The 9,361-nt window shown below is 39.2% G+C and overlaps 1 protein-coding gene across 1 annotated transcript in view; it reads left to right on the top strand.

The window, feature by feature from the left end:
- Nucleotides 1–9,361, top strand: part of LOC104529859 (transcription factor SOX-5) — a gene marked incomplete at its 3' end in the record, with an annotated part of 112,929 nt that overhangs the window by 35,738 nt on the left and 67,830 nt on the right. The window lies entirely within an intron of this gene.

The raw sequence follows: 9,361 nt of genomic DNA, 5'->3' as shown, positions 1-9,361 counted from the left end.
CCCCCGCCTCCCCTATTTTTAGAGCAAAGAGCAGTGTTATCAGCAATGTCAGTGTTTTTGTGAAATTAATCTAGTAGGCATGTCATTATTTGAAAGGTAAAAAGTTAAATTTGGAATTCATGAAAGCTTTTGTCTGGAGCGCGTCCTGTCATGTCATCCTCTATTTATCTGCAGTGTAGGTATTATACAAACAGACACAGTACAGGCTTTCTCTGCATTATGTCTGGCCAGCAAGTTTCAACCTTGGCATATAGGTATCATCTCTGGAGAATCAGTTTCCTTTTGAGAATGTATGTCCAGTCGATGATAATGCCACTTGTGGGCTGAGACTAAGACTGAACATCACACCCCTAAGAAGCCACAGAACAACTTTCCTTTAAGTAAGGTTTTCAATTCCTGTCTATTTGGGGCAGAGTCAAACCCCTGACTGGAACACAAAGTTCTTGCTATATTCTCCGTAGGTATCCAGCGTGCGTGTTCACAGCTAGATTTCCAGAGGACTGCGAGCCAGTTGATGTTGTGTGAACATACTGAGCCTTATTCCATGATGCACAGTAATAAGACTTCATTTTCATTTACACCCGCCTATCCTGTTGTAGAAATCTATTTCAAATGTTTAAAAGCATGGCCCTCAGAACCCACCTCAGTGCTGGTACATGAACTGATAACACCTACAAGAAAATTTTAGGACAACCTGCATACTGGAATGAAAATACAGATGCAAGCACAACCACGCTGTCACATACATGAGCATGACAGGATTCTAAATTAATCTTCTCCTCTTGACTGGAGCGCTCAGTAAGGGTCTACTGGGAAACAAATTCTTTATCTAAGCATTTTTTTTGGAATATTACGTTTAATGATAGCATTTCATTTAGCATTTATGTTGACTTAATGGTCAGTGCCATGATGTACCTTGTGCCTTTGAATGGTAAAGATCTTTCCTGTGTATGGTATGGGGTGGGGGGGGAAGGAGACCAGACTTTTATGTAAGAGAGAGGAAAGAATGGGGCATTCTGGGCAATGTGTAAATGCTCCATTGAGTATGAGGTTCTACAAGATGCAGAGACTCCATTAAGGAAAGGCCACAGATAGACATGAGAATGGTTACAGAGCCTGTGCATTATCTCAGCTCTACTAAAATGAAAATATACAGTACAAACGAAAGATCTACAGCTTTGTGAAGAGATTGGGAGAGAAAGGAGGGGGAGCAACTGAATGTTGGGCTTTGCAAATGCATGCAACAGAAAATCTTTTCTTCCCTCCAGCCATTGTTCTATTGTCTTTCAAAGGCCATTAAAATGAACAGCAGGTTGTGATGAAAATTTCATTAAGCCCTAGTTAAATCATTATGAGGGTGCTATATTCATGTCTCTGCTTACTCCCCATCCAGGAAAAAATTAATAGGAAAGGGTTGGAGTTTTTTTTTCCCTTTCTCCTTAAAAGCAAACTAACAAAAGTTCAGAAGTTAGAAGAGAATGGGAAATGGGACATGAAACAAAAGGAGGCCAGAGAGGTGAGCTGGCTGGGAAGAAAATTAGACTTGCATAAGAGCATTGAAAGGTGGTGAGGGACAAATGCATCATTTTGACAAGTCTCCCTCCCCCTTCCCTTCAGCCAACATGATTGTTTTTAGAGTGGCTAATTAAAAGATATGTATTTCTGGGTGCAGATGGCAAGACTGTTCTTAGAGATCCTCCACAAATATTTTTTGAAGTACGTACTACTGCAAGCACAATGTCTTCTCTGTTTGAACTCCAGCAGAAAGCTTACTTATTGTCATGTCTTCTTCATGTAGTGCTAAAGTGAAGTTGTCAGTCATCCCTGATTGCTAGTCAGGTAATTAACATATTAATGAATTTCCCTATGAATAAGATAAGTTACAAGTGGGAATCTTTGGTAGTACATGTAGGTAACAATTCAACAATGCATGATCAGTGGTGTATTTCAGTAATGATTTTTAGTCTTGCTAGTTTGTGGAGCTTTGTAGGAGAAGAGCAAGAATCTTGATTAAGCCTTCCTGCATTATGTCAACAACAGTGCTGTAATACTTTATTTCTCTTTGGGAAGAAAGGGAAACGTTTGCACCAGTAGTGGAGGTTTAATTAAATCCATTTCCTGTGAATCTTTCGAAGACCAGATATGAGCCAGATTCCCATTTCTCTATGTACTCAAAACTTTATATATTATTTAACTTGTACAATGGGCTATGTTTGCTCTGTTTTTATTGTTTGAAATTGTCTTCTGAATTACTGTGGGAGATGTGCTTTTGAAGCATTCTTTCAAATAGCCTGTTTCTTCAAAACTGGGAAAAAGAGGAGGGGTGGGTAGACAACTTCAGGTCTCAATCCAAACTTCATATCAATGGGGGAAAGGCCCTTTCTTCTCTTAAAGAGGACAAGTGAGATATTCCAACGTATTGATAACAGGTCTGGCTGGTTTTAAGAAGCTTTATTGATATAACGTAAATGTTTTTTTTTATGTTTGTTAGAAAGTAAGAGTTAATATTTAGTAAATTTTGTCAGTGAATGACTTGGATATTTACAGTGTTGTGAAACATACATCCGGAGTGCACGGATGCCCACATGTATGTATGCTTGCTTATATGTAAGCACATACATGTACCCACACATGAGCTGACGTGGGAAGCATCACTGTTCATATAAATGGTTTCCATGCTGTTTTGTTGTATATACAACACCCTTTGGTTAGTGTCCCCTGTAGAAAACCATGTTACCTACTCATTCCTAAGAACTTCCCAAAAGCTTGTCACTTCCTTTTCCTCCTTGCACATATGTATGGTTTTGCTTTTCGTAAGGGTTTATACTTGGCTCTGAAGCCCCATGCTCTTCCCTGGCCCCCCTCAAACTTGCCATTTTACTCTTGCTGTGTGGAAGTATGTGACTGACCATGAGTCATGCTGACACGGAGAGACATGGAGCGTTTCAGTGAATCTAAAACTTGTGGAATTTTACTCATTGATAATACAGTGCTCTCTTCCCTTCTTTCAAATTCTGCAGAAAATCCTTGTATGCAGCTTTAGTATTAGACCCCCAAAGGCATAAACCTATTACTGAAGTCACACAATGTTATTTTACATGAAACATTCTGTCCTTTCTAACTTGAACTTCAGAAGAGGAGTCAGTCCTCTTTTATTCCTGGTATACAATAATGAAGATAATGGAGTGGGTTTGGAGAAGCCTTATATACTGTGACAAACCTCAAGCCCTTGCCCTGAGGGTCGTCTGCCGACCATGGGATTCCTTTTGCAGCTAAAATCATTAGGCGAATGAGATACAGGCATGTTTTTCTTCTGTTTTCTTAAGGCATCAGAGGATGGCAGAGGCTCTCTGTCTGTCTGTTCTCTTCATTTGTAGAAATGAAATTGAAATCTCTTTGAAGTCACTGAGCTTGACACAAGTTCATGAAAGCAAAGACCAAAGCAGCCACTTAGCTTTTTCTTGCACTATTAATGAGATTGGATTGCTGTATTTTAATTTATGGCCTGTGCTTGTGGAAAACTAAATCTCTGAAATCTATGTAGCCTTTCCTCTAAATGTATGGCTTGACTTCTGGGGGAAAAAAATAAATACACAAACAAGCAAATTCTCTCCTATTCTTAAAATAAGCCAGAGTACTCACTGGCTCTTTACATCTCATAACTTTTAATGAAGAATCAATCTTCTTTTTCCACTTTGGCAGTATATGTTTGTAACAGGTTATGTATGTGTTTATCTTCAAAACTTACACACTGTATCTTCTGAGGCCAGTTCTATGTTATTGTACAGAATTTGTAGGAATTCTGAATAAAAGGGATCATATGGACATCTGCCTGACCACAGAGACTGTGCATATGGGCATGTCCATGTGTGGGTACACTCATTCATCTGTATGGCTCATTCTTTATAATAAGGACCTCTGAAACTCAATTTGGTTTGGCTGTTTAAATGAATACTTTGAATTTGATATAAATGCACATACATACATACATATATATATATATAAAGTGCATGCATTAGATATATATATTTAGAAACAAATAGATATGAACACAGACACACAAGAATTGTGTACATATAGCATTTAATACTGTTCCTACTCCAGAATTTCAACTTACCAGTCCTTAGATCTTCTAGCAGGAACAATTAATCTCAAGTGTTTAGTAAGCAGGTAATATATATGTTTGCAAGGCTTTAAGAGGCAGTGTGAGTACTAGAACCTCATGTATTATATATAGTATGCTGCAATACTATAAGTAATTACTTTGTCAAAAAGAAAGGGATGAGAAAGGCCTCTCGGGCATGATTTTTGTCTTCTGAACATCCCCCAAAGGCTATTTATGTTTAATGTTTAAATTTACATTATAAATCACAACACCTGTTCTTGTGGTAATTTAAATGGCTGTTGTTTGAGCAGTTCGGTAGTCTATAAAAGTGAACCGTATTGAATTCAGGCTCTCTAGTTGAAATAAGATCTCAGAATATCACCTAATATTATCAAACTTTTAATCAACATATCTTGTAAAGAAATCAAGAGGTCTCCCTCTTTTTAAGCCATAAATTCCAAAGCAGACTATTAATGGGCACAAGAAGGGAGGCCTTTGAAATGCAGACTTTCGTTTTTAATCACATCTGATGAGATGGGAAGAAGTAAAGTGACCAGATTCAGGAAAAGCCTAAGGATACTCTAATTGGTTGAGGCTTGAATTTCTTTTATTTGGTTCTTCACTGTCCCTTTGACAAAGTGTGTGTTGAAGAGGCTTTGTAATGCTGTTCTGCTGAAGGACAAACAAGGTTACTTTGCACTTGAGTACTTTTAAGTTTTGTTCATACCTGCTGCTGTGGAAGGATGCTTCAAGTGCATTGTGGTTCCATGTTCATCTGTGCAGTCTGTCACCAGAAAATGTGTCTTTTCTTGTGGAGTAAACCAGCATCAAACTTCCATGCACTTCTTTCAAAGACCTTGCCATATGGAAGTGTACATTCATACACTGCTGATAAAAATAAAAAATAATTTTTAAAAAAGTAAAAGACTAACTTTATGAAATAGGCACTGTTAAATGCTGCAGTGGCTTTATTAACAGGTGCTTTAACTCTAGAACAGAGGTAGCCTAGTTTGAAGCCCTGCCAGCTATTACTTGCTCAAGGTGAAGTTTATTCATTTGTCACCTTCAGTTTTTAAGTGTTTTCCTTCCTAATAGTTTAGCCCGATAGTCACGGTTTATTTCAATGGATGTTTTCAAAATTCACTTAGATTCCCTTCCAAGTCTCTCTCGCTTACATCCTCAAAGGTTCCTAGCTTTTGGATTTTTCTCTTTTGATAAAAGCATCTGAGGTGCTGATACAGCATCATAAATATAGAAGAAAGCATTATGGTCAAGTGAGACTCAGGAAACTTGTGCTTTTGGAGAGAAGATGCCGTCTTTTCCCCCCTCCCTGTTTTAGAATTAAAGTCTTCTCTGATGGATCTCTATAATTAAAATTTCCTTCCAGGGTACATCAGTGTCTATAAATATCTGAAGTGTGGGGGCCAAATGGATGGGGCCAGGCTTTTTTCAGTAGTACCCAATGACAGGACAATTGGCGATGGGCAAAAACCGGAACATTGAAAGTTCCAGACAAACCTAAGGAAAAACTTCTTTACTGTGAGGGTGACGGAGCCCTGGGACAGGCTGCCCAGAGAGGTTGTGGAGTCTCCATCTCTGGAGATGTTCAAACCCACCTGGACGCTTTCCTGTGCAACCTGCCGTAGGGAACCTGCTTTGGCAGGGGTGTTGGACTAGATGGTCTCCTGAGGTCCCTTCCAACCCCCACCATTCTGTGACTCTGTGATTTCACTCCATAATACTGGATAAGCAGCAGCCAAAGCAAAATGCTTGATCTCTCATTTCCCATCTTCTACAGTGCAGCAATATCAGTGTTTCACCAAGACAGAAATAATTACTTGGGCTCCTGTCTGCCCCTAATTCCCCAGGTAACCAGACTTGTCAATAGCTGTGATTAATTTCAACAGGGTTTTTCAAAACTTGCTGCCCCTCTTGCCCTGGGATCATTTTGATGTGCCTGTTGCCCTCAGTGTATACCAGCTAGAAGGGTTTGCAGCCTGCCTTCATTTTTTTTTATTCTCTCTCTCTCTCTTTTTAAAAAAAAAAAAAAAAAAAAAATTCCCTGTCCCCCAACAAAGCCATTAGCTTTCTGAGCTTCATTTCAGTCCTTGGATCACTGCTGGAGAAACCTCTGACCCAGACTGGTAATATACAAATATACATGAGGGAGTGTGCCAGCTTTTTCTGTATGCTTATGTGCCACAGCTTTTGGGGATGCCATTTATTCAAGAGTGAAGAGCGAGCCACCTGTTTCTCAGGGCTCTTGTCCCTCATATTAAAGGTTCAAGCCCTTGCTGAATAGTAACATCTTAATCTGGGCAACATACACAACATTTAGCTGAAACCTATTTGTTGAGCTAGCGGGGTTTGTGGGATTTTTTTTCCCTCTCTCTTACCCCCGAGGCGCTTGTCACGACCGTGCATATTAAAATTAATCAGACCTCCCAGGCTTGTGTGACTGTGTGGTTTAACATGAAGAAGTGGTTATCAAGCATTTGCCCTAATTAAATAGGCCTGCTTGGTTTTGTTCTAGTGGATACTTGGTCTTTTTTTTTAATAAGAGCTGCTTGTGGAGGAGGCACGTCCAGCTCTAGAGTTAGTGGAGAGCTCACTTCAAAGTTTTCCCCACCACCTGCGCCCAGGATGCTGAGACCTGAAGGGCTCCCCACGTTCCTTCTTAACAGCACAATTTGCGGGAATTAAGTGGAGGGGGAAGGGGAAAATACGGCCAAATGAGCAGGAGCACGATCAGGGAAGGAGAGACGAGGAGCTGGGACGAGCATGTGGATTGGCTTTTCAAAGTTGATTAAGATGACCTATCATCCTGTCTGATTAGCTTTAGATCTCAGTGTGTGCCATGAGCTATTCACAAGGCTGTCTTGTGTCTTCTGTTTACCAAAAGCAAGGGAAAGCCTCTAGTATGGCAAAGAGCAACGTTTGCAGCAACTCCCCCTTGCTTATTTAGCTAATGAAGTAGCCTTGTAAAAACACTCTTAAGTTTGAAGCTGTTGGTTACTTTTTATTAGTTGTTTAACATTGATGTTTTTAAGGTGGTTTCTGCGTTGCCAGTTTTACACAATGGTGTACATCTCCTGCATTGTAAATAAGCCGTATTGGGAAGATAGAACTCCTTTCATCATCTTTTCTTCTCATACAGTCTCATTGCATTGTGGTTTCTGCATTGCCAGAGGAGAAAATATGCTATATGTGTGTGATTTCTATACTGTAATGTATAAATTCAAAAAGCGCTCAAAGCAGAGTAAAGGAGAGTTGAGGGGGGACACACCCTAAAAGCTGTTAAATAGTAATGGAGAACTGATACCATTTAGCAATTCAACAAGTTAATTTTAGCCAAAAATAGTAGAAAATTTGGAACGGTCAACATTTTTAGACAAAATGTTTCATTGGAAATGATATTTTTTTGTTTTTAGATGTTTAAGATGATTAATCTGAGAGAGAAATGAAAACATTTCAATTAGGATTAAATAAAACATTTTGGGTCAGGTGGAAACAGCTTTTCCCCTGACTTGGTTTGGCAGCTGAAATGAAAAATTCCAACTAGTCAAATGAAAAGGAGTTTCAAAACCTGGAGAGGTTTCGGGGGTGGTTTTGTATCTAATGGCCTGAGGAGGATAAATGAGCAATTGTTATGAAGACACTTAAATGTATTTGAATGTTACGCGCTGTGGTTTTGAGGGTAAACTGTAATATTTTAGTCAGAAAAGATTTCAAAATTCATTTCCTCCAAATGTGCAGATTTCTCTGTCTTCTGAAGCCTCAGTCAGAAAAGTTTTGCAGCACCTAGGGCATTTTATTTTGAAACAGATTTTGGAAGTTTATCATGTTTCATATGTTAGACACGCTTGGCATGGCTTCGCAGCAGAAACCTATGAGTTTATTCCAGAGGACCTAGAAATCTGCAATTGTTACACCCCCAGAATTTCATTTTGCTTTCTATTAAAATTCTTGCAATCCAGTATGCAGGCAAAAAGCAAAGCTTGCTTTATCTGTTTCTGTAACAGTTCAAATCACTGAAGTAAAACCCAGCAGGTAGGATGTTCCTCCATTGATTTAAAAATTCATTGCACATCCATGCACTAACTCGTTGCCATCTTTCTCTCCCTCTCAAAGTGTTATTATTCTTCCTATTTTATTTTTCATTTCAAACCTTGGCACAACCCAAATGTAAAGAACCATATTGACACTGCCAAGCATCTGTCTGGTGCTTGACAGCATCATAGAAACCCTTCCACTGCTTCATCTAGGTTGCTATTGGTTATTCAACAACACAATGCAAACGGTGCAGTGTGGGTGTATGCGAAATGGAAAGAAAGGTTGAGGTGGGGGGAAGGAGCCCTGTACAAGTAAATATGTCTTTCATCATATCTTTTGTTTGGTCTGTTTGCTGTGTGCTATTCAGTAGTCAATAGAAGTTGTTTGACGGTTCTGCAAAAGGGTAAGAAAGCTTTTCTTAAACTTTTATTCTCCTGCATTTGTCTCAGTCCAGAAAGTTTTCTGCTTTTGTTTTTCTTGCCTTGCTTTGTCGTCACCTGTCTGTTAGTGAAGAGTTTTTTGTCGTTGCTGTTTAGCTGATGTGACGTAAGCTGATAATTAGGAAACATTCCTTATTAAGCAGTAATCTTGTACAGGTGAAGTGGACATTTAGAGAGCTTATGAAAGGTTTACCTTGGCAGTCTTTGGGGCGATAGAGTTCTTTAAAGCTTGTGTTTTAATTTATTTATTTAGCCAGGGAATTGAAAGTGAAAAGTGAACGAAGAGAAAAATCAGTCTGTGCTTTCTGCTGAAGAATGCCCTGTTAGCACTTGTACAACTCGGTAAGGCTTTCTGAGATGTTTAGCCTTGATTTAATTCGTATTTAAGATCTCTCCTCCCAGCACATTAATATAATGTCAATGTAGAATGCGTTGCATGGTGTAATTACTGAAGAGAGCAGTAGTTGGGAAAACAGACGGTAATTGAACACATGGCTGTTTATTACAACAGGACAGTGCTCCTACGCTGGTATTTAGGGCATTAATAGGGAAGAATTGATTTGTTGTTTTAAGATGAATTCAATCACTGTTGCTTAGGCCTTTGTTTGCTCAGGCCGAGTTATGCTTTGTTTGTGTTATGTGCCCAAGAGGTTTACACACCACAGCGTGGCATTAGTCATGCAGAGGGCTTGGGAGCAGAGGGCCATTTAAATGAACAAAGGACATTTTTCTTTTTGGCTCTGTTTATCTTCCTCTCTAGTTT

Source organism: Antrostomus carolinensis, unplaced genomic scaffold (genome assembly GCF_000700745.2).
Source record: "Antrostomus carolinensis isolate BGI_N321 unplaced genomic scaffold, ASM70074v2 scaffold1178, whole genome shotgun sequence".
Classification (NCBI taxonomy): domain Eukaryota; kingdom Metazoa; phylum Chordata; class Aves; order Caprimulgiformes; family Caprimulgidae; genus Antrostomus; species Antrostomus carolinensis.
The sequence above is the reverse complement of the archived record's forward strand: the minus strand, read 5'-3'. Positions and strand labels throughout refer to the sequence as shown.